This window comes from Phalangium opilio, unplaced genomic scaffold, assembly GCF_054372755.1.
Source record: "Phalangium opilio isolate 3A_F unplaced genomic scaffold, DU_Popi_V2 ptg000017l_1, whole genome shotgun sequence".
Lineage (NCBI taxonomy): Eukaryota > Metazoa > Arthropoda > Arachnida > Opiliones > Phalangiidae > Phalangium > Phalangium opilio.
In genome coordinates, this window is record NW_028324151.1 from 11,481,233 (window position 1) to 11,507,428 (window position 26,196).

Below are 26,196 nucleotides of genomic sequence, written 5' to 3' on the forward strand. Positions count from 1 at the left end.
GCTCTTGGCGACTGCCGTATCACGCTGAAAACAACGGTTCTCGTACGCTCATTGAAGTTTAGCAGCTTCGAGTGCAGGCAGAACTTTGGAGGGACACCATTTAGGAACACTGCGTGCCGTTGGCTTTTTCATTTTTTAATTCTCTTTTAAATTCTACCAGATATGAAAAAAGCAAACATATTTTATTTTTGTTATTGTTTAAAAAGATGCAGAAAGTTTAATTTGTTTAATTAATTTTAAGTTCGAATTTTTAACTAGTGCTCTCGGCAACGGCCATATCACGCGGAAAAAACGGTTCTCGTCCGATCATTGAAGTTAAGCAGCTTCGAGCGCTGGTAGAACTTGGGAGGGAGACCATTTAGGAACTCTGCGTGCCGTTGGCTTTTTCATTTTTGTTTTCTCTTTTAATTTCCACCACATATGAACAAAGCAAACATTTTATTTTTGTTATTGTTTTAAAAAGATGCAGGAAGTTTAATTTGTCTAATTAATTTTAAATTCAAATTATTAACTAGTGCTCTCGGCAGCGGCCATATCACGCTGATAACACCGGTTCTCGTCCGCTCATTGTAGTTAAGCAGCTTCGAGCGCAGGCTGTACTTGGGAGGGAGACCGTTTAGGAACACTGCGTGTCGTTTCCTTTTTCACTTTTGTTATCTCTTTAAATTCCACCAGATATGAAAAAAGCAATCATTTTATTTTTGATATTGTTTTAAAAAGATGCAGGAAGTTTAATTTGTCTAATTAATTTTAAGTTCGAATTAATAACTAGTGCTCTCGGCAACGGCCATATCACGCGGAAAACGCCGGTTCTCGTCCGACCATTGAAAATAAGCAGCTTCGAACGCAGGCAGAACTTTGGAGGAAGACCATTTAGGAACACTGCGTGCCGTTGGCTTTTTCATTTTTGTTTTCTCTTTTAAATTCTACCAGACATGAAAAAAGCAAACATATTTTATTTTTGTCATTGTTTTAAATGATGCAGGAAGTTCAATTTGTCTAATTAACTTTAAATTCGAATTATTAACTAGTGCTCTCGGCAACGGCCATATCAAGCGGGAAATACCTTTTCTCGTCCGACCATTGAAGTTAAGCAGCTTCGAACGCAGGCAGAACTTGGGAGGGAGACAATTTAGGAACACTGCGTGCCGTTGTCTTTTTCACATTTGTTATCTCTTTTAAATTTCAACAGATATGAAAAAAGCAAACATATTTTATTTTTGTTATGGTTTTAAAAAGATGCAGGAAGTTTAATTTGTCTAATTAATTTTAAATTCGAATTATTAACTAGTACTCTCGGCAATGGCCATATCACGCTGAAAACAACGGTTCTCGTCCGACCGTTGAAGTTCAGCTGCTTCGAGCGCAGGCAGTACTTGGGAGGGAGGCCATTTAGGAACACTGAGTGCCGTTGGCTTTTTAAATTTGGTTTTCTCTTTTAAATTCTACCAGTATTGAAAAAAGCAAACATATTTTGTTTTTGTTATTTTTTAAAAAGATGCAGGAAGTTTAATTTGTCTAATTTTTTTAAAATTCGAATTTTTAACTAGTGCTCTCGGCAACGGCCATATCACGCAGAAGACACCGGTTCTCGTCCGACCATTGAAGTTAAGCAGCTTCGAGAGCAGGCAGAACTTGGGAGGGAGACCATTTAGGAACAATGCGTGCCGTTGGCTTTTTCACTTTGTTATCTCTTTAAAATTCCACCAGATATGAAAAAAGCAAACATATTTTATTTTTGTTATTGTTTTAAAAAGATGCAGGAAGTTTAATTTGTCTAATTAGTTTTAAATTCGAATTATTTACTAGTGCTCTCGGCGACTGCCATATCATGCTGAAGTTTAGCAGCTTCGAGCGCAGGCAGAACTTTGGAGGGAGACCGTTTAGGAACACTGCGTGCCGTTGGCTTTTTCACTTTTGTTTTCCCTTTTAATTTCCACCACATATGAAAAAAGCAAACATATTTTATTTTTGTAATTGTTTTAAAAAGATGCAGGAAGGTTAATTTGTCTAATTAATTTTAAATTCCAATTATAATATTAAGCTAGCTAGCTAGCTAGCTTATTGGACCAAGTCATCTTGCGACTTATTGCCACTTATCTAGCACCTTTACAATGCATAGAGGGGTGGTGGCTAGCCCCTATGCCACAGTTAACCAACAGCGCCCTATACTAAATATTACCGTTAACCTCTGCAAGTTTTGATGGAAAGGAGAAACCGGGTTAGACCGCGGAGGAAATCTCCTTAAACAAGCGGGGAGAGAACTTGCAAACTCTACGCAGAAGGATTTCTTCCCAGATTTTCACCCGGTGCAACAGTCCGGGATCAAACCCGGGATCCTCTTGCTGCGAGGCGAAAGCGCTAACCGCTACGCCACCCCACCATATTTACTAGTGCTCTTGGCGACGGCCATATCACGCTGAAAACAACGGTTCTCGCCCGATCATTGAAGTTAAGCAGCTTCAAGCGCATTCAGCACTTGGGAGGGAGACCATTTAGGAACAATGCTAGCCGTTGGCTTTTTCACTTTTGTTTTCTCTTTTAAATTACACCAGATATGAAAAAAGCAAACATTTTATTTTTGTTATTGTTTTAAAAAGATGCAGGAAGTTTAATTTGTCTAATTAATTTTAAATTCGAATTATTTACTAGTGCTCTCGGCGACTGCCATATCATGCTGAAGTTTAGCAGCTTCGAGCGCAGGCAGAACTTTGGAGGGACACCATTTAGGAACACTGCGTGCCGTTAGCTTTTTCATTTTTTTTTCTCTTTTAAATTCTACCAGATATGAATAAAGCAAACATATTTTATTTTTGTTATTGTTTAAAAAGATGCAGAAAGTTTAATTGGTTTAATTAATTTTAAGTTCGAATTTTTAACTAGTGCTCTCGGCAACGGCCATATCACGCGGGAAACAACGGTTCTCGTCCGATCATTGAAGTTAAGCAGCTTCGAGCGCTGGTAGAACTTGAGAGGGAGACCATTTAGGAACTCTGCGTGCCGTTGGCTTTTTCATTTTTGTTTTCTCTTTTAATTTCCACCACATATGAAAAAAGCAAACATTTTATTTTTGTTATTGTTTTAAAAAGATGCAGGAAGTTTAATTTGTCTAATTAATTTTAAATTCGAATTATTAACTAGTGCTCTCGGCAGCGGCCATATCACGCTGATAACACCGGTTCTCGTCCGCTCATTGAAGTTAAGCAGCTTCGAGCGCAGGCTGTACTTGGGAGGGAGACCGTTTAGGAACACTGCGTGCCGTTTCCTTTTTCACTTTTGTTATCTCTTTAAATTCCACCAGATATGAAAAAAGCAATCATTTTGTTTTTGATATTGTTTTAAAAAGATGCAGGAAGTTTAATTTGTCAAATTAATTTTAAGTTCGAATTAATAACTAGTGCTCTCGGCAACGGCCATATCACGCGGAAAACGCCGGTTCTCGTCCGACCATTGAAAATAAGCAGCTTCGAACGCAGGCAGAACTTTGGAGGAAGACCATTTAGGAACACTGCGTGCCGTTGGCTTTTTCATTTTTGTTTTCTCTTTTAAATTCTACCAGATATGAAAAAAGCAAACATATTTTATTTTTGTCATTGTTTTAAATGATGCAGGAAGTTCAATTTGTCTAATTAACTTTAAATTCGAATTATTAACTAGTGCTCTCGGCAACGGCCATATCAAGCGGGAAATACCTTTTCTCGTCCGACCATTGAAGTTAAGCAGCTTCGAACGCAGGCAGAACTTGGGAGGGAGACAATTTAGGAACACTGCGTGCCGTTGGCTTTTTCACTTTTGTTTTCTCTTTTAATTCCACAAGATATGATAAAAGCAAACATTTTATTTTTGTTATTGTTTTAAAAAGATGCAGGAAGTTTAATTTGTCTAATTAATTTTAAATTTGAATTATTTACTAGTACTCTCGGCGACTGCCATATCATGCTGAAGTTTAGCAGCTTCGAGCGCAGGCAGAACTTTGGAGGGACACCATTTAGGAACACTGCGTGCCGTTAGCTTTTTCATTTTTTTTTCTCTTTTAAATTCTACCAGATATGAATAAAGCAAACATATTTTATTTTTGTTATTGTTTAAAAAGATGCAGAAAGTTTAATTGGTTTAATTAATTTTAAGTTCGAATTTTTAACTAGTGCTCTCGGCAACGGCCATATCACGCGGGAAACAACGGTTCTCGTCCGATCATTGAAGTTAAGCAGCTTCGAGCGCTGGTAGAACTTGAGAGGGAGACCATTTAGGAACTCTGCGTGCCGTTGGCTTTTTCATTTTTGTTTTCTCTTTTAATTTCCACCACATATGAAAAAAGCAAACATTTTATTTTTGTTATTGTTTTAAAAAGATGCAGGAAGTTTAATTTGTCTAATTAATTTTAAATTCGAATTATTAACTAGTGCTCTCGGCAGCGGCCATATCACGCTGATAACACCGGTTCTCGTCCGCTCATTGAAGTTAAGCAGCTTCGAGCGCAGGCTGTACTTGGGAGGGAGACCGTTTAGGAACACTGCGTTCCGTTTCCTTTTTCACTTTTGTTATCTCTTTAAATTCCACCAGATATGAAAAAAGCAATCATTTTGTTTTTGATATTGTTTTAAAAAGATGCAGGAAGTTTAATTTGTCAAATTAATTTTAAGTTCGAATTAATAACTAGTGCTCTCGGCAACGGCCATATCACGCGGAAAACGCCGGTTCTCGTCCGACCATTGAAAATAAGCAGCTTCGAACGCAGGCAGAACTTTGGAGGAAGACCATTTAGGAACACTGCGTGCCGTTGGCTTTTTCATTTTTGTTTTCTCTTTTAAATTCTACCAGATATGAAAAAAGCAAACATATTTTATTTTTGTCATTGTTTTAAATGATGCAGGAAGTTCAATTTGTCTAATTAACTTTAAATTCGAATTATTAACTAGTGCTCTCGGCAACGGCCATATCAAGCGGGAAATACCTTTTCTCGTCCGACCATTGAAGTTAAGCAGCTTCGAACGCAGGCAGAACTTGGGAGGGAGACAATTTAGGAACACTGCGTGCCGTTGGCTTTTTTACTTTTGTTTTCTCTTTTAATTCCACAAGATATGATAAAAGCAAACATTTTATTTTTGTTATTGTTTTAAAAAGATGCAGGAAGTTTAATTTGTCTAATTAATTTTAAATTTGAATTATTTACTAGTACTCTCGGCGACTGCCATATCACGCTGAAAACAAAGGTTCTCGTCCGCTCATTGAAGTTTAGCAGCTTCGAGCGCAGGCAGAACTTTGGAGGGACACCATTTAGGAACACTGCGTGCCGTTAGCTTTTTCATTTTTTTTTCTCTTAGAAATTCTACCAGATATGAAAAAAGCAAACATTTTATTTTTGTTATTGTTTTAAAAAGATGCAGGAAGTTTAATTTGTCTAATTAATTTTAAATTCGAATTATTTACTAGTGCTCTCGGCGACTGCCATATCATGCTGAAGTTTAGCAGCTTCGAGCGCAGGCAGAACTTTGGAGGGACACCATTTAGGAACACTGCGTGCCGTTAGCTTTTTCATTTTTTTTCTCTTTTAAATTCTACCAGATATGAATTAAGCAAACATATTTTATTTTTGATATTGTTTTAAAAAGATGCAGGAAGTTTAATTTGTTTAATTAATTTTAAGTTCGAATTTTTAACTAGTGCTCTCGGCAACGGCCATATCACGCGGAAAACAACGGTTCTCGTCCGATCATTGAAGTTAATCAGCTTCGAGCGCTGGTAGAACTTGGGAGGGAGACCATTTAGGAACTCTGCGTGCCGTTGGCTTTTTCATTTTTATTTCTCTTTTAATTTCCACCACATATGAAAAAAGCAAACATTTTATTTTTGTTATTGTTTTAAAAAGATGCAGGAACTTTAATTTGTCTAATTAATTTTATATTCGAATTATTAACTAATGCTCTCGGCAGCGGCCATATCACGCTGATAACACCGGTTCTCGTCCGCTCATTGAAGTTAAGCAGCTTCGAGCGCAGGCTGTACTTGGGAGGGAGACCGTTTAGGAACACTGCGTGCCGTTTCCTTTTTCACTTTTGTTATCTCTTTAAATTCCACCAGATATGAAAAAAGCAATCATTTTATTTTTGATATTGTTTTAAAAAGATGCAGGAAGTTTAATTTGTCTAATTAATTTTAAGTTCGAATTAATAACTAGTGCTCTCGGCAACGGCCATATCACGCGGAAAACGCCGGTTCTCGTCCGACCATTGAAAATAAGCAGCTTCGAACGCAGGCAGTACTTGGGAGGGAGACCATTTAGGAACACTGCGTGCCGTTGGCTTATTCACTTTTGTTTTCTCTTTTAAATTCCACCAGATATGAAAAAAGCAAACATTTTATTTTTGTTATTGTTTTAAAAAGATGCAGGAAGTTTAATTTGTCTAATTAATTTTAAATTCGAATTATTTACTAGTGCTCTCGGCGACTGCCATATCACGCTGAAAACAACGGTTCTCGTCCGCTCATTGAAGTTAAGCAGCTTCGAGCGCAGGCAGAACTTTGGAGGGAGACCATTTAGGAACACTGCGTGCCGTTGGCTTTTTCATTTTTGTTTTCTCTTTTAAATTCTACCAGATATGAAAAAAGCAAATATATTTTATTTTTGTTATTGTTTAAAAAGGTGCAGAAAGTTTAATTTGTCTAATTAATTTTAAGTTCGAATTAATAACTAGTGCTCTCGGCAACGGCCATATCAAGCGGGAAATACCTTTTCTCGTCCGACCATTGAAGTTAAGCAGCTTCGAACGCAGGCAGAACTTGGGAGGGAGACAATTTAGGAACACTGCGTGCCGTTGGCTTTTTCACTTTTGTTTTCTCTTTTAATTCCACATGATATGAAAAAAGCAAACATTTTATTTTTGTTATTGTTTTAAATAGATGCAGGAAGTTTAATTTGTCTAATTAATTTTAAATTTGAATTATTTACTAGTGCTCTCGGCAACGGCCATATCATGCGGAAAACGCCGGTTCTCGTCCGACCATTGAAGTTTAGCAGCTTCGAACGCAGGCAGAACTTGGGAGGGAGACCATTTAGGAACACTGCGTGCCGTTGGCTTTTTCACTTTTGTTTTCTCTTTTAAATTCCACCAGATATGAAAAAAGCAAATATTTTATTTTTGTTATTGTTTTAAAAAGATGAGGGAAGTTTAATTTGTCTAATTAATTTTAAATTCGAATTATTTACTAGTACTCTCGGCGACTGCCATATCACGCTGAAAACAACGGTTCTCGTCCGCTCATTGAAGTGAAGCAGCTTCGAGCGCAGGCAGAACTTTGGAGGGAGACCAATTAGGAACACTGCGTGCCGTTGGCTTTTTCATTTTTGTTTTCTCTTTTAAATTCTACCAGATATGAAAAAAGCAAACATATTTTATTTTTGTCATTGTTTAAAAAGATGCAGGAAGTTTAATTTGTCTAATTAGTTTTAAATTCGAATTATTTACTAGTGCTCTCGACAACGGCCATATAACGATGAAAACACCGGTTCTGGTCCGATAATTGAAGATAAGCAGCTTCGAGCGCAGACAGTACTTCGGAGGGACACCATTTAGGAACACTGCGTGCCGTTGGCTTTTTCACTTTTGTTTTCTCTTTTAAATTCCAACAGATATGAAAAAAGCAAACATTTTATTTTTGTTATTGTTTTAAAAGATGCAGGAAGTTTAATTTGTCTAATTAATTTTAAATTCGAATTATTTACTAGTGCTCTTGGCGACTGCCGTATCACGCTGAAAACAACGGTTCTCGTACGCTCATTGAAGTTTAGCAGCTTCGAGCGCAGGCAGAACTTTGGAGGGACACCATTTAGGAACACTGCGTGCCGTTGGCTTTTTCATTTTTTAATTCTCTTTTAAATTCTACCAGATATGAAAAAAGCAAACATATTTTATTTTTGTTATTGTTTAAAAAGATGCAGAAAGTTTAATTTGTTTAATTAATTTTAAGTTCGAATTTTTAACTAGTGCTCTCGGCAACGGCCATATCACGCGGAAAAAACGGTTCTCGTCCGATCATTGAAGTTAAGCAGCTTCGAGCGCTGGTAGAACTTGAGAGGAAGACCATTTAGGAACTCTGCGTGCCGTTGGCTTTTTCATTTTTGTTTTCTCTTTTAATTTCCACCACATATGAAAAAAGCAAACATTTTATTTTTGTTATTGTTTTAAAAAGATGCAGGAAGTTTAATTTGTCTAATTAATTTTAAATTCGAATTATTTACTAGTGCTCTCGGCGACTGCCATATCACGCTGAAAACAACGGTTCTCGTCCGCTCATTGAAGTTAAGCAGCTTCGAGCGCAGGCAGAACTTTGGAGGGAGACCATTTAGGAACACTGCGTGCCGTTGGCTTTTTCATTTTTGTTTTCTCTTTTAAATTCTACCAGATATGAAAAAAGCAAATATATTTTATTTTTGTTATTGTTTAAAAAGGTGCAGAAAGTTTAATTTGTCTAATTAATTTTAAGTTCGAATTAATAACTAGTGCTCTCGGCAACGGCCATATCAAGCGGGAAATACCTTTTCTCGTCCGACCATTGAAGTTAAGCAGCTTCGAACGCAGGCAGAACTTGGGAGGGAGACAATTTAGGAACACTGCGTGCCGTTGGCTTTTTCACTTTTGTTTTCTCTTTTAATTCCACAAGATATGAAAAAAGCAAACATTTTATTTTTGTTATTGTTTTAAATAGATGCAGGAAGTTTAATTTGTCTAATTAATTTTAAATTTGAATTATTTACTAGTGCTCTCGGCAACGGCCATATCATGCGGAAAACGCCGGTTCTCGTCCGACCATTGAAGTTTAGCAGCTTCGAACGCAGGCAGAACTTGGGAGGGAGACCATTTAGGAACACTGCGTGCCGTTGGCTTTTTCACTTTTGTTTTCTCTTTTAAATTCCACCAGATATGAAAAAAGCAAATATTTTATTTTTGTTATTGTTTTAAAAAGATGAGGGAAGTTTAATTTGTCTAATTAATTTTAAATTCGAATTATTTACTAGTACTCTCGGCGACTGCCATATCACGCTGAAAACAACGGTTCTCGTCCGCTCATTGAAGTGAAGCAGCTTCGAGCGCAGGCAGAACTTTGGAGGGAGACCAATTAGGAACACTGCGTGCCGTTGGCTTTTTCATTTTTGTTTTCTCTTTTAAATTCTACCAGATATGAAAAAAGCAAACATATTTTATTTTTGTCATTGTTTAAAAAGATGCAGGAAGTTTAATTTGTCTAATTAGTTTTAAATTCGAATTATTTACTAGTGCTCTCGACAACGGCCATATAACGATGAAAACACCGGTTCTGGTCCGATAATTGAAGATAAGCAGCTTCGAGCGCAGACAGTACTTCGGAGGGACACCATTTAGGAACACTGCGTGCCGTTGGCTTTTTCACTTTTGTTTTCTCTTTTAAATTCCAACAGATATGAAAAAAGCAAACATTTTATTTTTGTTATTGTTTTAAAAGATGCAGGAAGTTTAATTTGTCTAATTAATTTTAAATTCGAATTATTTACTAGTGCTCTTGGCGACTGCCGTATCACGCTGAAAACAACGGTTCTCGTACGCTCATTGAAGTTTAGCAGCTTCGAGCGCAGGCAGAACTTTGGAGGGACACCATTTAGGAACACTGCGTGCCGTTGGCTTTTTCATTTTTTAATTCTCTTTTAAATTCTACCAGATATGAAAAAAGCAAACATATTTTATTTTTGTTATTGTTTAAAAAGATGCAGAAAGTTTAATTTGTTTAATTAATTTTAAGTTCGAATTTTTAACTAGTGCTCTCGGCAACGGCCATATCATGCGGAAAACGCCGGTTCTCGTCCGACCATTGAAGTTTAGCAGCTTCGAACGCAGGCAGAACTTGGGAGGGAGACCATTTAGGAACACTGCGTGTAGTTGGCTTTTTCACTTTTGTTTTCTCTTTTAAATTCCACCAGATATGAAAAAAGCAAATATTTTATTTTTGTTATTGTTTTAAAAAGATGAGGGAAGTTTAATTTGTCTAATTAATTTTAAATTCGAATTATTTACTAGTACTCTCGGCGACTGCCATATCACGCTGAAAACAACGGTTCTCGTCCGCTCATTGAAGTGAAGCAGCTTCGAGCGCAGGCAGAACTTTGGAGGGAGACCAATTAGGAACACTGCGTGCCGTTGGCTTTTTCATTTTTGTTTTCTCTTTTAAATTCTACCAGATATGAAAAAAGCAAACATATTTTATTTTTGTCATTGTTTAAAAAGATGCAGGAAGTTTAATTTGTCTAATTAGTTTTAAATTCGAATTATTTACTATTGCTCTCGACAACGGCCATATAACGATGAAAACACCGGTTCTGGTCCGATAATTGAAGATAAGCAGCTTCGAGCGCAGACAGTACTTCGGAGGGACACCATTTAGGAACACTGCGTGCCGTTTGCTTTTTCACTTTTGTTTTCTCTTTTAAATTCCAACAGATATGAAAAAAGCAAACATTTTATTTTTGTTATTGTTTTAAAAGATGCAGGAAGTTTAATTTGTCTAATTAATTTTAAATTCGAATTATTTACTAGTGCTCTTGGCGACTGCCGTATCACGCTGAAAACAACGGTTCTCGTACGCTCATTGAAGTTTAGCAGCTTCGAGCGCAGGCAGAACTTTGGAGGGACACCATTTAGGAACACTGCGTGCCGTTGGCTTTTTCATTTTTTAATTCTCTTTTAAATTCTACCAGATATGAAAAAAGCAAACATATTTTATTTTTGTTATTGTTTAAAAAGATGCAGAAAGTTTAATTTGTTTAATTAATTTTAAGTTCGAATTTTTAACTAGTGCTCTCGGCAACGGCCATATCACGCGGAAAAAACGGTTCTCGTCCGATCATTGAAGTTAAGCAGCTTCGAGCGCTGGTAGAACTTGAGAGGGAGACCATTTAGGAACTCTGCGTGCCGTTGGCTTTTTCATTTTTGTTTTCTCTTTTAATTTCCACCACATATGAAAAAAGCAAACATTTTATTTTTGTTATTGTTTTAAAAAGATGCAGGAAGTTTAATTTGTCTAATTAATTTTAAATTCAAATTATTAACTAGTGCTCTCGGCAGCGGCCATATCACGCTGATAACACCGGTTCTCGTCCGCTCATTGTAGTTAAGCAGCTTCGAGCGCAGGCTGTACTTGGGAGGGAGACCGTTTAGGAACACTGCGTGCCGTTTCCTTTTTCACTTTTGTTATCTCTTTAAATTCCACCAGATATGAAAAAAGCAATCATTTTATTTTTGATATTGTTTTAAAAAGATGCAGGAAGTTTAATTTGTCTAATTAATTTTAAGTTCGAATTAATAACTAGTGCTCTCGGCAACGGCCATATCACGCGGAAAACGCCGGTTCTCGTCCGACCATTGAAAATAAGCAGCTTCGAACGCAGGCAGAACTTTGGAGGAAGACCATTTAGGAACACTGCGTGCCGTTGGCTTTTTCATTTTTGTTTTCTCTTTTAAATTCTACCAGACATGAAAAAAGCAAACATATTTTATTTTTTTCATTGTTTTAAATGATGCAGGAAGTTCAATTTGTCTAATTAACTTTAAATTCGAATTATTAACTAGTGCTCTCGGCAACGGCCATATCAAGCAGGAAATACCTTTTCTCGTCCGACCATTGAAGTTAAGCAGCTTCGAACGCAGGCAGAACTTGGGAGGGAGACAATTTAGGAACACTGCGTGCCGTTGGCTTTTTCACTTTTGTTTTCTCTTTTAATTCCACAGGATATGAAAAAAGCAAACATTTTATTTTTGTTATTGTTTTAAATAGATGCAGGAAGTTTAATTTGTCTAATTAATTTTAAATTCGAATTAGTTACTAGTGCTCTCGGCGACTGCCATATCACGCTGAAAACAACTGTTCTCGTCCGCTCATTGAAGTTAAGCAGCTTCGAGCGCAGGCAGAACTTTGGAGGGAGACCAATTAGGAACACTGCGTGCCGTTGGCTTTTCATTTTTGTTTTCTCTTTTAAATTCTACCAGATATGAAAAAAGCAAACATATTTTATTTTTGTTATTGTTTAAAAAGACGCAGAAAGTTTAATTTGTCTAATTAATTTTAAGTTCGAATTATTAACTAGTGCTCTCGGCGACTGCCATATCACGCTGAAAACATCGGTTCTCGTCCGCTCATTGAAGTTAAGCAGCTTTGAGCGCAGGCAGAACTTTGGAGGGAGACAATTTAGGAACACTGCGTGCCGTTGGCTTTTTCATTTTGTTTTCTCTTTTAATTTCCACCACATATGAAAAAAGCAAACATTTTATTTTTGTTATTGTTTTAAAAAGATGCAGGAAGTTTAATTTGTCTAATTAATTTTAAATTCAAATTATTAACTAGTGCTCTCGGCAGCGGCCATATCACGCTGATAACACCGGTTCTCGTCCGCTCATTGTAGTTAAGCAGCTTCGAGCGCAGGCTGTACTTGGGAGGGAGACCGTTTAGGAACACTGCGTGCCGTTTCCTTTTTCACTTTTGTTATCTCTTTAAATTCCACCAGATATGAAAAAAGCAATCATTTTATTTTTGATATTGTTTTAAAAAGATGCAGGAAGTTTAATTTGTCTAATTAATTTTAAGTTCGAATTAATAACTAGTGCTCTCGGCAACGGCCATATCACGCGGAAAACGCCGGTTCTCGTCCGACCATTGAAAATAAGCAGCTTCGAACGCAGGCAGAACTTTGGAGAAAGACCATTTAGGAACATTGCGTGCCGTTGGCTTTTTCATTTTTGTTTTCTCTTTTAAATTCTACCAGACATGAAAAAAGCAAACATATTTTATTTTTGTCATTGTTTTAAATGATGCAGGAAGTTCAATTTGTCTAATTAACTTTAAATTCGAATTATTAACTCGTGCTCTCGGCAACGGCCATATCAAGCGGGAAATACCTTTTCTCGTCCGACCATTGAAGTTAAGCAGCTTCGAACGCAGGCAGAACTTGGGAGGGAGACAATTTAGGAACACTGCGTGCCGTTGGCTTTTTCACTTTTGTTTTCTCTTTTAATTCCACAAGATATGAAAAAAGCAAACATTTTATTTTTTTTATTGTTTTAAATAGATGCAGGAAGTTTAATTTGTCTAATTAATTTTAAATTCGAATTAGTTACTAGTGCTCTCGGCGACTGCCATATCACGCTGAAAACAACTGTTCTCGTCCGCTCATTGAAGTTAAGCAGCTTCGAGCGCAGGCAGAACTTTGGAGGGAGACCAATTAGGAACACTTCGTGCCGTTGGCTTTTTCATTTTTGTTTTCTCTTTTAAATTCTACCAGATATGAAAAAAGCAAACATATTTTATTTTTGTTATTGTTTAAAAAGACGCAGAGAGTTTAATTTGTCTAATTAATTTTAAGTTCGAATTATTAACTAGTGCTCTCGGCGACTGCCATATCACGCTGAAAACATCGGTTCTCGTCCGCTCATTGAAGTTAAGCAGCTTTGAGCGCAGGCAGAACTTTGGAGGGAGACAATTTAGGAACACTGCGTGCCGTTGGCTTTTTCATTTTGTTTTCTCTTTTAAATTCTACCAGATATGAAAAAAGAAAACATATTTTATTTTTGTCATTGTTTAAAAAGATGCAGGAAGTTTAATTTGTCTAATTAATTTTAAATTCGAATTATTTACTAGTGCTCTCGGCGACGGCCATATCACGCTGAAAACAACGGTTCTCGTCCGATCATTGAAGCTAAGCAGCTTCGAGCGCAGGCAGTACTTGGGAGGGAGACCATTTAGGAACACTGCGTGCCGTTGGCTTATTCACTTTTGTTTTCTCTTTTAAATTCCACCAGATATGAAAAAAGGAAACATTTTATTTTTGTTATTTTTTAAAAAAGATGAGGGATGTTTAATTTGTCTAATTAATTTTAAATTTGACTTATCAACTAGAGCTCTCGGTAACGGCCATATCACGATGAAAACACCGGTTCTGGTCCGATCATTGAAGATAAGCAGCTTCGAGCGCAGACAGTACTTGGGAGGGACACCATTTAGGAACACTGCGTGCCGTTGGCTTTTTCATTTTTGTTTTCTCTTTTAAATTCTACCAGATATGAAAAAAGCAAATATATATTTTATTTTTGTTATTGTTTAAAAAGGTGCAGAAAGTTTAATTTGTCTAATTAATTTTAAGTTCGAATTAATAACTAGTGCTCTCGGCAACGGCCATATCACGCGGAAAACGCCGGTTCTCGTCCGACCATTGAAAATAAGCAGCTTCGAACGCAGGCAGAACTTTGGAGGAAGACCATTTAGGAACACTGCGTGCCGTTGGCTTTTTCATTTTTGTTTTCTCTTTTAAATTCTACCAGATATGAAAAAAGCAAACATATTTTATTTTTGTCATTGTTTTAAATGATGCAGGAAGTTCAATTTGTTTAATTAACTTTAAATTCGAATTATTAACTAGTGCTCTCGGCAACGGCCATATCAAGCGGGAAATACCTTTTCTCGTCCGACCATTGAAGTGAAGCAGCTTCGAGCGCAGGCAGAACTTGGGAGGGAGACAATTTAGTAACACTGCGTGCCGTTGGCTTTTTCACTTTTGTTTTCTCTTTAAATTCCACAAGATATGAAAAAAGCAAACATTTTATTTTTGTTATTGTTTTAAAAAGATGCAAGAAGTTTAATTTGTTTAATTAATTTTAAGTTCGAATTTTTAACTAGTGCTCTCGGCAACGGCCATATCACGCGGAAAAAACGGTTCTCGTCCGCTCATTGAAGTTAAGCAGCTTCGAGCGCAGGCAGAACTTTGGAGGGAGACAATTTAGGAACACTGCGTGCCGTTGGCTTTTTCATTTTGTTTTCTCTTTTAATTTCCACCACATATGAAAAAAGCAAACATTTTATTTTTGTTATTGTTTTAAAAAGATGCAGGAAGTTTAATTTGTCTAATTAATTTTAAATTCAAATTATTAACTAGTGCTCTCGGCAGCGGCCATATCACGCTGATAACACCGGTTCTCGTCCGCTCATTGTAGTTAAGCAGCTTCGAGCGCAGGCTGTACTTGGGAGGGAGACCGTTTAGGAACACTGCGTGCCGTTTCCTTTTTCACTTTTGTTATCTCTTTAAATTCCACCAGATATGAAAAAAGCAATCATTTTATTTTTGATATTGTTTTAAAAAGATGCAGGAAGTTTAATTTGTCTAATTAATTTTAAGTTCGAATTAATAACTAGTGCTCTCGGCAACGGCCATATCACGCGGAAAACGCCGGTTCTCGTCCGACCATTGAAAATAAGCAGCTTCGAACGCAGGCAGAACTTTGGAGGAAGACCATTTAGGAACACTGCGTGCCGTTGGCTTTTTCATTTTTGTTTTCTCTTTTAAATTCTACCAGACATGAAAAAAGCAAACATATTTTATTTTTTTCATTGTTTTAAATGATGCAGGAAGTTCAATTTGTCTAATTAACTTTAAATTCGAATTATTAACTAGTGCTCTCGGCAACGGCCATATCAAGCAGGAAATACCTTTTCTCGTCCGACCATTGAAGTTAAGCAGCTTCGAACGCAGGCAGAACTTGGGAGGGAAACAATTTAGGAACACTGCGTGCCGTTGGCTTTTTCACTTTTGTTTTCTCTTTTAATTCCACAGGATATGAAAAAAGCAAACATTTTATTTTTGTTATTGTTTTAAATAGATGCAGGAAGTTTAATTTGTCTAATTAATTTTAAATTCGAATTAGTTACTAGTGCTCTCGGCGACTGCCATATCACGCTGAAAACAACTGTTCTCGTCCGCTCATTGAAGTTAAGCAGCTTCGAGCGCAGGCAGAACTTTGGAGGGAGACCAATTAGGAACACTGCGTGCCGTTGGCTTTTCATTTTTGTTTTCTCTTTTAAATTCTACCAGATATGAAAAAAGCAAACATATTTTATTTTTGTTATTGTTTAAAAAGACGCAGAAAGTTTAATTTGTCTAATTAATTTTAAGTTCGAATTATTAACTAGTGCTCTCGGCGACTGCCATATCACGCTGAAAACATCGGTTCTCGTCCGCTCATTGAAGTTAAGCAGCTTTGAGCGCAGGCAGAACTTTGGAGGGAGACAATTTAGGAACACTGCGTGCCGTTGGCTTTTTCATTTTGTTTTCTCTTTTAATTTCCACCACATATGAAAAAAGCAAACATTTTATTTTTGTTATTGTTTTAAAAAGATGCAGGAAGTTTAATTTGTCTAATTAATTTTAAATTCAAATTATTAACTAGTGCTCTCGGCAGCGGCCATATCACGCTGATAACACCGGTTCTCGTCCGCTCATTGTAGTTAAGCAGCTTCGAGCGCAGGCTGTACTTGGGAGGGAGACCGTTTAGGAACACTGCGTGCCGTTTCCTTTTTCACTTTTGTTATCTCTTTAAATTCCACCAGATATGAAAAAAGCAATCATTTTATTTTTGATATTGTTTTAAAAAGATGCAGGAAGTTTAATTTGTCTAATTAATTTTAAGTTCGAATTAATAACTAGTGCTCTCGGCAACGGCCATATCACGCGGAAAACGCCGGTTCTCGTCCGACCATTGAAAATAAGCAGCTTCGAACGCAGGCAGAACTTTGGAGAAAGACCATTTAGGAACATTGCGTGCCGTTGGCTTTTTCATTTTTGTTTTCTCTTTTAAATTCTACCAGACATGAAAAAAGCAAACATATTTTATTTTTGTCATTGTTTTAAATGATGCAGGAAGTTCAATTTGTCTAATTAACTTTAAATTCGAATTATTAACTCGTGCTCTCGGCAACGGCCATATCAAGCGGGAAATACCTTTTCTCGTCCGACCATTGAAGTTAAGCAGCTTCGAACGCAGGCAGAACTTGGGAGGGAGACAATTTAGGAACACTGCGTGCCGTTGGCTTTTTCACTTTTGTTTTCTCTTTTAATTCCACAAGATATGAAAAAAGCAAACATTTTATTTTTTTTATTGTTTTAAATAGATGCAGGAAGTTTAATTTGTCTAATTAATTTTAAATTCGAATTAGTTACTAGTGCTCTCGGCGACTGCCATATCACGCTGAAAACAACTGTTCTCGTCCGCTCATTGAAGTTAAGCAGCTTCGAGCGCAGGCAGAACTTTGGAGGGAGACCAATTAGGAACACTTCGTGCCGTTGGCTTTTTCATTTTTGTTTTCTCTTTTAAATTCTACCAGATATGAAAAAAGCAAACATATTTTATTTTTGTTATTGTTTAAAAAGACGCAGAGAGTTTAATTTGTCTAATTAATTTTAAGTTCGAATTATTAACTAGTGCTCTCGGCGACTGCCATATCACGCTGAAAACATCGGTTCTCGTCCGCTCATTGAAGTTAAGCAGCTTTGAGCGCAGGCAGAACTTTGGAGGGAGACAATTTAGGAACACTGCGTGCCGTTGGCTTTTTCATTTTGTTTTCTCTTTTAAATTCTACCAGATATGAAAAAAGAAAACATATTTTATTTTTGTCATTGTTTAAAAAGATGCAGGAAGTTTAATTTGTCTAATTAATTTTAAATTCGAATTATTTACTAGTGCTCTCGGCGACGGCCATATCACGCTGAAAACAACGGTTCTCGTCCGATCATTGAAGCTAAGCAGCTTCGAGCGCAGGCAGTACTTGGGAGGGAGACCATTTAGGAACACTGCGTGCCGTTGGCTTATTCACTTTTGTTTTCTCTTTTAAATTCCACCAGATATGAAAAAAGGAAACATTTTATTTTTGTTATTTTTTAAAAAAGATGAGGGATGTTTAATTTGTCTAATTAATTTTAAATTTGACTTATCAACTAGAGCTCTCGGTAACGGCCATATCACGATGAAAACACCGGTTCTGGTCCGATCATTGAAGATAAGCAGCTTCGAGCGCAGACAGTACTTGGGAGGGACACCATTTAGGAACACTGCGTGCCGTTGGCTTTTTCATTTTTGTTTTCTCTTTTAAATTCTACCAGATATGAAAAAAGCAAATATATATTTTATTTTTGTTATTGTTTAAAAAGGTGCAGAAAGTTTAATTTGTCTAATTAATTTTAAGTTCGAATTAATAACTAGTGCTCTCGGCAACGGCCATATCACGCGGAAAACGCCGGTTCTCGTCCGACCATTGAAAATAAGCAGCTTCGAACGCAGGCAGAACTTTGGAGGAAGACCATTTAGGAACACTGCGTGCCGTTGGCTTTTTCATTTTTGTTTTCTCTTTTAAATTCTACCAGATATGAAAAAAGCAAACATATTTTATTTTTGTCATTGTTTTAAATGATGCAGGAAGTTCAATTTGTTTAATTAACTTTAAATTCGAATTATTAACTAGTGCTCTCGGCAACGGCCATATCAAGCGGGAAATACCTTTTCTCGTCCGACCATTGAAGTGAAGCAGCTTCGAGCGCAGGCAGAACTTGGGAGGGAGACAATTTAGTAACACTGCGTGCCGTTGGCTTTTTCACTTTTGTTTTCTCTTTAAATTCCACAAGATATGAAAAAAGCAAACATTTTATTTTTGTTATTGTTTTAAAAAGATGCAAGAAGTTTAATTTGTTTAATTAATTTTAAGTTCGAATTTTTAACTAGTGCTCTCGGCAACGGCCATATCACGCGGAAAAAACGGTTCTCGTCCGCTCATTGAAGTTAAGCAGCTTCGAGCGCAGGCAGAACTTTGGAGGGAGACAATTTAGGAACACTGCGTGCCGTTGGCTTTTTCATTTTGTTTTCTCTTTTAATTTCCACCACATATGAAAAAAGCAAACATTTTATTTTTGTTATTGTTTTAAAAAGATGCAGGAAGTTTAATTTGTCTAATTAATTTTAAATTCAAATTATTAACTAGTGCTCTCGGCAGCGGCCATATCACGCTGATAACACCGGTTCTCGTCCGCTCATTGTAGTTAAGCAGCTTCGAGCGCAGGCTGTACTTGGGAGGGAGACCGTTTAGGAACACTGCGTGCCGTTTCCTTTTTCACTTTTGTTATCTCTTTAAATTCCACCAGATATGAAAAAAGCAATCATTTTATTTTTGATATTGTTTTAAAAAGATGCAGGAAGTTTAATTTGTCTAATTAATTTTAAGTTCGAATTAATAACTAGTGCTCTCGGCAACGGCCATATCACGCGGAAAACGCCGGTTCTCGTCCGACCATTGAAAATAAGCAGCTTCGAACGCAGGCAGAACTTTGGAGGAAGACCATTTAGGAACACTGCGTGCCGTTGGCTTTTTCATTTTTGTTTTCTCTTTTAAATTCTACCAGACATAAAAAAAGCAAACATATTTTATTTTTGTCATTGTTTTAAATGATGCAGGAAGTTCAATTTGTCTAATTAACTTTAAATTCGAATTATTAACTAGTGCTCTCGGCAACGGCCATATCAAGCGGGAAATACCTTTTCTCGTCCGACCATTGAAGTTAAGCAGCTTCGAACGCAGGCAGAACTTGGGAGGGAGACAATTTAGGAACACTGCGTGCCGTTGGCTTTTTCACTTTTGTTTTCTCTTTTAATTCCACAAGATATGAAAAAAGCAAACACTTTATTTTTGTTATTGTTTTAAATAGATGCAGGAAGTTTAATTTGTCTAATTAATTTTAAATTCGAATTAGTTACTAGTGCTCTCGGCGACTGCCATATCACGCTGAAAACAACTGTTCTCGTCCGCTCATTGAAGTTAAGCAGCTTCGAGCGCAGGCAGAACTTTGGAGGGAGACCAATTAGGAACACTTCGTGCCGTTGGCTTTTTCATTTTTGTTTTCTCTTTTAAATTCTACCAGATATGAAAAAAGCAAACATATTTTATTTTTGTTATTGTTTAAAAAGACGCAGAAAGTTTAATTTGTCTAATTAATTTTAAGTTCGAATTATTAACTAGTGCTCTCGGCGACTGCCATATCACGCTGAAAACATCGGTTCTCGTCCGCTCATTGAAGTTAAGCAGCTTTGAGCGCAGGCAGAACTTTGGAGGGAGACAATTTAGGAACACTGCGTGCCGTTGGCTTTTTCATTTTGTTTTCTCTTTTAAATTCTACCAGATATGAAAAAAGAAAACATATTTTATTTTTGTCATTGTTTAAAAAGATGCAGGAAGTTTAATTTGTCTAATTAATTTTAAATTCGAATTATTTACTAGTGCTCTCGGCGACGGCCATATCACGCTGAAAACAACGGTTCTCGTCCGATCATTGAAGCTAAGTAGCTTCGAGCGCAGGCAGTACTTGGGAGGGAGACCATTTAGGAACACTGCGTGCCGTTGGCTTTTTCACTTTTGTTTTCTCTTTTAAATTCCACCAGATATGAAAAAAGCAAACATTTTATTTTTGTTATTGTTTTAAAAAGATGCAGGAAGTTTAATTTGTCTAATTAATTTTAAATTCGAATTATTTACTAGTGCTCTCGGCGACTGCCGTATCACGCTGAAAACAACGGTTCTCGTACGCTCATTGAAGTTTAGCAGCTTCGAGCGCAGGCAGAACTTTGGAGGGACACCATTTAGGAACACTGCGTGCCGTTGGCTTTTTCATTTTTTAATTCTCTTTTAAATTCTACCAGATATGAAAAAAGCAAACATATTTTATTTTTGTTATTGTTTAAAAAGATGCAGAAAGTTTAATTTGTTTAATTAATTTTAAGTTCGAATTTTTAACTAGTGCTCTCGGCAACGGCCATATCACGCGGAAAACAACGGTTCTCGTCCGCTCATTGAAGTTAAGCAGCTTCGAGCGCAGGCTGTACTTGGGAGGGAGACCGTTTAGGAACACTGCGTGCCGTTTCCTTTTTCACTTTTGTTATCTCTTTAAATTCCACCAGATATGAAAAAAGCAATCATTTTATTTTTGATATTGTTTTAAAAAGATGCAGGAAGTTTAATTTGTCTAATTAATTTTAAGTTCGAAATAATAACTAGTGCTCTCGGCAACGGCCATATCAAGCGGGAAATACCTTTTCTCGTCCGACCATTGAAGTTAAGCAGCTTCGAACGCAGGCAGAACTTGGGAGGGAGACAATTTAGGAACACTGCGTGCCGTTGGCTTTTTAACTTTTGTTTTCTCTTTTAATTCCACAAGATATGAAAAAAGCAAACATTTTATTTTTGTTATTGTTATAAAAAGATGCAGGAAGTTTAATGTGTCTAATTAATTTTAAATTCGAATTATTTACTAGTGCTCTCGGCGACTGCCATATCACGCTGAAAACAACGGTTCTCGTCCGCTCATTGAAGTTAAGCAGCTTCGAGCGCAGGCAGAACTTTGGAGGGAGACCATTTAGGAACACTGCGTGCCGTTGGCTTTTTCATTTTTGTTTTCTCTTTTAAATTCTACCAGATATGAAAAAAGCAAACATATTTTATTTTTGATATTGTTTAAAAAGATGCAGAAAGTTTAATTTGTCTAATTAATTTTTAGTTCGAATTATTAACTAGTGCTCTCGGCAACGGCCATATCACGCGGAAAACACCGGTTCTCGTCCAACCATTGAAGTTAAGCAGCTTCGAGCGCAGGCAGAACTTTGGAGGGAGACCATTTAGGAACACTACGTGCCGTTGGCTTTTTCATTTTTGTTTTCTCTTTTAATTTCCACCACATATGAAAAAAGCAAACATTTTATTTTTGTTATTGTTTTAAAAAGATGCAGGAAGTTTAATTTGTCTAATTAATTTTAAATTCGAATTATTAACTAGTGCTCTCGGCAGCAGCCATATCACGCCGAAAACAACGGTTCTCGTCTGATCATTGAAGTTAAGCAGCTTCGAGCGAAGGCAGAACTTGGGAGGGAGACCATTTAGGTACTCTGCTTGCCGTTGGCTTTTTCATTTTTGTTTTCTCTTTTAATTTCCACCACATATGAAAAAAGCAAACATTTTAATTTTGTTATTGTTTTAAAAAGATGCAGGAAGTTTAATTTGTCTAATTAATTTTAAATTCCAATTATTTACTAGTGCTCTCGGCGACTGCCATATCACGCTGAAAACAACGGTTCTCGTCCGCTCATTGAAGTTAAGCAGCTTCGAGCGCAGGAAAAACTTTGGAGGGAGACCATTTAGGAACACTGCGTGCCGTTGGCTTTTTCATTTTTGTTTTCTCTTTTAAATTCTACCAGATATGAAAAAAGCAAACATATTTTATTTTTGTTATTGTTTAAAAAGATGCAGAAAGTTAAATTTGTCTAATTAATTTTAAGTTCGAATTATTAACTAGTGCTCTTGGCAACGGCCATATCACGCGGAAAACACCGGTTCTCGTCCAACCATTGAAGTTAAGCAGCTTCGAGCGCAGGCAGAACTTTGGAGGGAGACCATTTAGGAACACTGCGTGGCGTTGGCTTTTTCATTTTTGTTTCCTCTTTTAAATTCTACCAGATACGAAAAAAGCAAACATATTTTATTTTTGTCATTATTTAAAAAGATGCAGGAAGTTTAATTTGTCTAATTAACTTTAAATTCGAATTATTAACTAGTGCTCTCGGCAACGGCCATATCAAGCGGGAAATACCTTTTCTCGTCCGACCATTGAAGTTAGCAGCTTCGAACGCAGGCAGAACTTGGGACGAGACCATTTAGGAACAATGCGTGCCGTTGGTTTTTCACTTTTGTTTTCTCTTTTAAATTACACCAGATATGAAAAAAGCAAACATTTTATTTTTGTTATTGTTATAAAAAGATGCAGGAAGTTTAATGTGTCTAATTAATTTTAAATTCGAATTATTTACTAGTGCTCTCGGCGACTGCCATATCACGCTGAAAACAACGGTTCTCGTCCGCTCATTGAAGTTAAGCAGCTTCGAGCGCAGGAAAAACTTTGGAGGGAGACCATTTAGGAACACTGCGTGCCGTTGGCTTTTTCATTTTTGTTTTCTCTTTTAAATTCTACCAGATATGAAAAAAGCAAACATATTTTATTTTTGTTATTGTTTAAAAAGATGCAGAAAGTTAAATTTGTCTAATTAATTTTAAGTTCGAATTATTAACTAGTGCTCTTGGCAACGGCCATATCACGCGGAAAACACCGGTTCTCGTCCAACCATTGAAGTTAAGCAGCTTCGAGCGCAGGCAGAACTTTGGAGGGAGACCATTTAGGAACACTGCGTGCCGTTGGCTTTTTCATTTTTGTTTTCTCTTTTAAATTCTACCAGATACGAAAAAAGCAAACATATTTTATTTTTGTCATTATTTAAAAAGATGCAGGAAGTTTAATTTGTCTAATTAACTTTAAATTCGAATTATTAACTAGTGCTCTCGGCAACGGCCATATCAAGCGGGAAATACCTTTTCTCGTCCGACCATTGAAGTTAGCAGCTTCGAACGCAGGCAGAACTTGGGACGAGACCATTTAGGAACTCTGCGTGCCGTTGGCTTTTTCATTTTTGTTTTCTCTTTTAATTTCCACCACATATGAACAAAGCAAACATTTTATTTTTGTTATTGTTTTAAAAAGATGCAGGAAGTTTAATTTGTCTAATTAATTTTAAATTCAAATTATTAACTAGTGCTCTCGGCAGCGGCCATATCACGCTGATAACACCGGTTCTCGTCCGCTCATTGTAGTTAAGCAGCTTCGAGCGCAGGCTGTACTTGGGAGGGAGACCGTTTAGGAACACTGCGTGTCGTTTCCTTTTTCACTTTTGTTATCTCTTTAAATTCCACCAGATATGAAAAAAGCAATCATTTTATTTTTGATATTGTTTTAAAAAGATGCAGGAAGTTTAATTTGTCTAATTAATTTTAAGTTCGAATTAATAACTAGTGCTCTCGGCAACGGCCATATCACGCGGAAAACGCCGGTTCTCGTCCGACCATTGAAAATAAGCAGCTTCGAACGCAGGCAGAACTTTGGAGGAAGACCATTTAGGAACACTGCGTGCCGTTGGCTTTTTCATTTTTGTTTTCTCTTTTAAATTCTACCAGACATGAAAAAAGCAAACATATTTTATTTTTGTCATTGTTTTAAATGATGCAGGAAGTTCAATTTGTCTAATTAACTTTAAATTCGAATTATTAACTAGTGCTCTCGGCAACGGCCATATCAAGCGGGAAATACCTTTTCTCGTCCGACCATTGAAGTTAAGCAGCTTCGAACGCAGGCAGAACTTGGGAGGGAGACAATTTAGGAACACTGCGTGCCGTTGTCTTTTTCACTTTTGTTTTCTCTTTTAAATTCCACAAGATATGAAAAAAGCAAACATTTTATTTTTGTTATTGTTTTAAAAAGATGCAGCAAGTTTAATTTGTCTAATTAATTTTAAATTCGAATTATTTACTAGTGCTCTCGGCGACTGCCATATCACGCTGAAAACAACGGTTCTCGTCCGCTCATTGAAGTTAAGCAGCTTCGAGCGCAGGCAGAACTTTGGAGAGAGACCAATTTGGAACACTGCGTGCCGTTGGCTTTTTCATTTTTGTTTTCTCTTTTAAATTCTACCAGATATGAAAAAAGCAAACATATTTTATTTTTGTTATTGTTTAAAAAGACGCAGAAAGTTTAATTTGTCTAATTAATTTTAAGTTCGAATTATTAACTAGTGCTCTCGGCGACTGCCATATCACGCTGAAAACATCGGTTCTCGTCCGCTCATTGAAGTTAAGCAGCTTTGAGCGCAGGCAGAACTTTGGAGGGAGACAATTTAGGAACACTGCGTGCCGTTGGCTTTTTCATTTTGTTTTCTCTTTTAAATTCTACCAGATATGAAAAAAGCAAACATATTTTATTTTTGTTATTGTTTAAAAAGACGCAGAAAGTTTAATTTGTCTAATTAATTTTAAGTTCTAATTATTAACTAGTGCTCTCGGCGACTGCCATATCACGCTGAAAACATCGGTTCTCGTCCGCTCATTGAAGTTAAGCAGCTTTGAGCGCAGGCAGAACTTTGGAGGGAGACAATTTAGGAACACTGCGTGCCGTTGGCTTTTTCATTTTGTTTTCTCTTTTAAATTCTACCAGACATGAAAAAAGCAAACATATTTTATTTTTGTCATTGTTTTAAATGATGCAGGAAGTTCAATTTGTCTAATTAACTTTAAATTCGAATTATTAACTAGTGCTCTCGGCAACGGCCATATCAAGCGGGAAATACCTTTTCTCGTCCGACCATTGAAGTTAAGCAGCTTCGAACGCAGGCAGAACTTGGGAGGGAGACAATTTAGGAACACTGCGTGCCGTTGTCTTTTTCACTTTTGTTTTCTCTTTTAAATTCCACAAGATATGAAAAAAGCAAACATTTTATTTTTGTTATTGTTTTAAAAAGATGCAGCAAGTTTAATTTGTCTAATTAATTTTAAATTCGAATTATTTACTAGTGCTCTCGGCGACTGCCATATCACGCTGAAAACAACGGTTCTCGTCCGCTCATTGAAGTTAAGCAGCTTCGAGCGCAGGCAGAACTTTGGAGAGAGACCAATTTGGAACACTGCGTGCCGTTGGCTTTTTCATTTTTGTTTTCTCTTTTAAATTCTACCAGATATGAAAAAAGCAAACATATTTTATTTTTGTTATTGTTTAAAAAGACGCAGAAAGTTTAATTTGTCTAATTAATTTTAAGTTCGAATTATTAACTAGTGCTCTCGGCGACTGCCATATCACGCTGAAAACATCGGTTCTCGTCCGCTCATTGAAGTTAAGCAGCTTTGAGCGCAGGCAGAACTTTGGAGGGAGACAATTTAGGAACACTGCGTGCCGTTGGCTTTTTCATTTTGTTTTCTCTTTTAAATTCTACCAGATATGAAAAAAGCAAACATATTTTATTTTTGTTATTGTTTAAAAAGACGCAGAAAGTTTAATTTGTCTAATTAATTTTAAGTTCTAATTATTAACTAGTGCTCTCGGCGACTGCCATATCACGCTGAAAACATCGGTTCTCGTCCGCTCATTGAAGTTAAGCAGCTTTGAGCGCAGGCAGAACTTTGGAGGGAGACAATTTAGGAACACTGCGTGCCGTTGGCTTTTTCATTTTGTTTTCTCTTTTAAATTCTACCAGATATGAAAAAAGAAAACATATTTTATTTTTGTCATTGTTTAAAAAGATGCAGGAAGTTTAATTTGTCTAATTAATTTTAAATTCGAATTATTTACTAGTGCTCTCGGCGACGACCATATCACGCTGAAAACAACGGTTCTCGTCCGATCATTGAAGCTAAGCAGCTTCGAGCGCAGGCAGTACTTGGGAGGGAGACCATTTAGGAACACTGCGTGCCGTTGGCTTATTCACTTTTGTTTTCTCTTTTAAA

At 36.8% G+C, this 26,196-nt stretch overlaps 20 pseudogenes; all 20 read left to right on the top strand.

Annotated features, from left to right (window-relative positions):
* The first annotated feature begins 522 nt into the window (after positions 1-522).
* On the top strand, positions 523-641 carry LOC149703789 (5S ribosomal RNA; annotated as a pseudogene).
* A 2,507-nt stretch (positions 642-3,148) lies between these two features.
* On the top strand, positions 3,149-3,267 carry LOC149703790 (5S ribosomal RNA; annotated as a pseudogene).
* Positions 3,268-4,410: 1,143 nt separating this feature from the next.
* Positions 4,411-4,529, top strand: LOC149703791 (5S ribosomal RNA; annotated as a pseudogene).
* Positions 4,530-5,928: 1,399 nt separating this feature from the next.
* LOC149703792 (5S ribosomal RNA) lies at positions 5,929-6,047 on the top strand (annotated as a pseudogene).
* A 138-nt stretch (positions 6,048-6,185) lies between these two features.
* LOC149703793 (5S ribosomal RNA) lies at positions 6,186-6,304 on the top strand (annotated as a pseudogene).
* A 4,784-nt stretch (positions 6,305-11,088) lies between these two features.
* LOC149703794 (5S ribosomal RNA) lies at positions 11,089-11,207 on the top strand (annotated as a pseudogene).
* A 1,169-nt stretch (positions 11,208-12,376) lies between these two features.
* LOC149703795 (5S ribosomal RNA) lies at positions 12,377-12,495 on the top strand (annotated as a pseudogene).
* A 1,171-nt stretch (positions 12,496-13,666) lies between these two features.
* Positions 13,667-13,785, top strand: LOC149703796 (5S ribosomal RNA; annotated as a pseudogene).
* Positions 13,786-13,924: 139 nt separating this feature from the next.
* Positions 13,925-14,043, top strand: LOC149703797 (5S ribosomal RNA; annotated as a pseudogene).
* Positions 14,044-14,957: 914 nt separating this feature from the next.
* Positions 14,958-15,076, top strand: LOC149703798 (5S ribosomal RNA; annotated as a pseudogene).
* Positions 15,077-16,245: 1,169 nt separating this feature from the next.
* On the top strand, positions 16,246-16,364 carry LOC149703799 (5S ribosomal RNA; annotated as a pseudogene).
* Positions 16,365-17,535: 1,171 nt separating this feature from the next.
* On the top strand, positions 17,536-17,654 carry LOC149703800 (5S ribosomal RNA; annotated as a pseudogene).
* Positions 17,655-17,793: 139 nt separating this feature from the next.
* LOC149703801 (5S ribosomal RNA) lies at positions 17,794-17,912 on the top strand (annotated as a pseudogene).
* A 914-nt stretch (positions 17,913-18,826) lies between these two features.
* Positions 18,827-18,945, top strand: LOC149703802 (5S ribosomal RNA; annotated as a pseudogene).
* Positions 18,946-20,116: 1,171 nt separating this feature from the next.
* Positions 20,117-20,235, top strand: LOC149703803 (5S ribosomal RNA; annotated as a pseudogene).
* A 398-nt stretch (positions 20,236-20,633) lies between these two features.
* Positions 20,634-20,752, top strand: LOC149703804 (5S ribosomal RNA; annotated as a pseudogene).
* Positions 20,753-21,406: 654 nt separating this feature from the next.
* Positions 21,407-21,525, top strand: LOC149703805 (5S ribosomal RNA; annotated as a pseudogene).
* A 1,429-nt stretch (positions 21,526-22,954) lies between these two features.
* Positions 22,955-23,073, top strand: LOC149703806 (5S ribosomal RNA; annotated as a pseudogene).
* A 396-nt stretch (positions 23,074-23,469) lies between these two features.
* On the top strand, positions 23,470-23,588 carry LOC149703807 (5S ribosomal RNA; annotated as a pseudogene).
* Positions 23,589-26,051: 2,463 nt separating this feature from the next.
* On the top strand, positions 26,052-26,170 carry LOC149703808 (5S ribosomal RNA; annotated as a pseudogene).
* Positions 26,171-26,196: the final 26 nt, after the last annotated feature.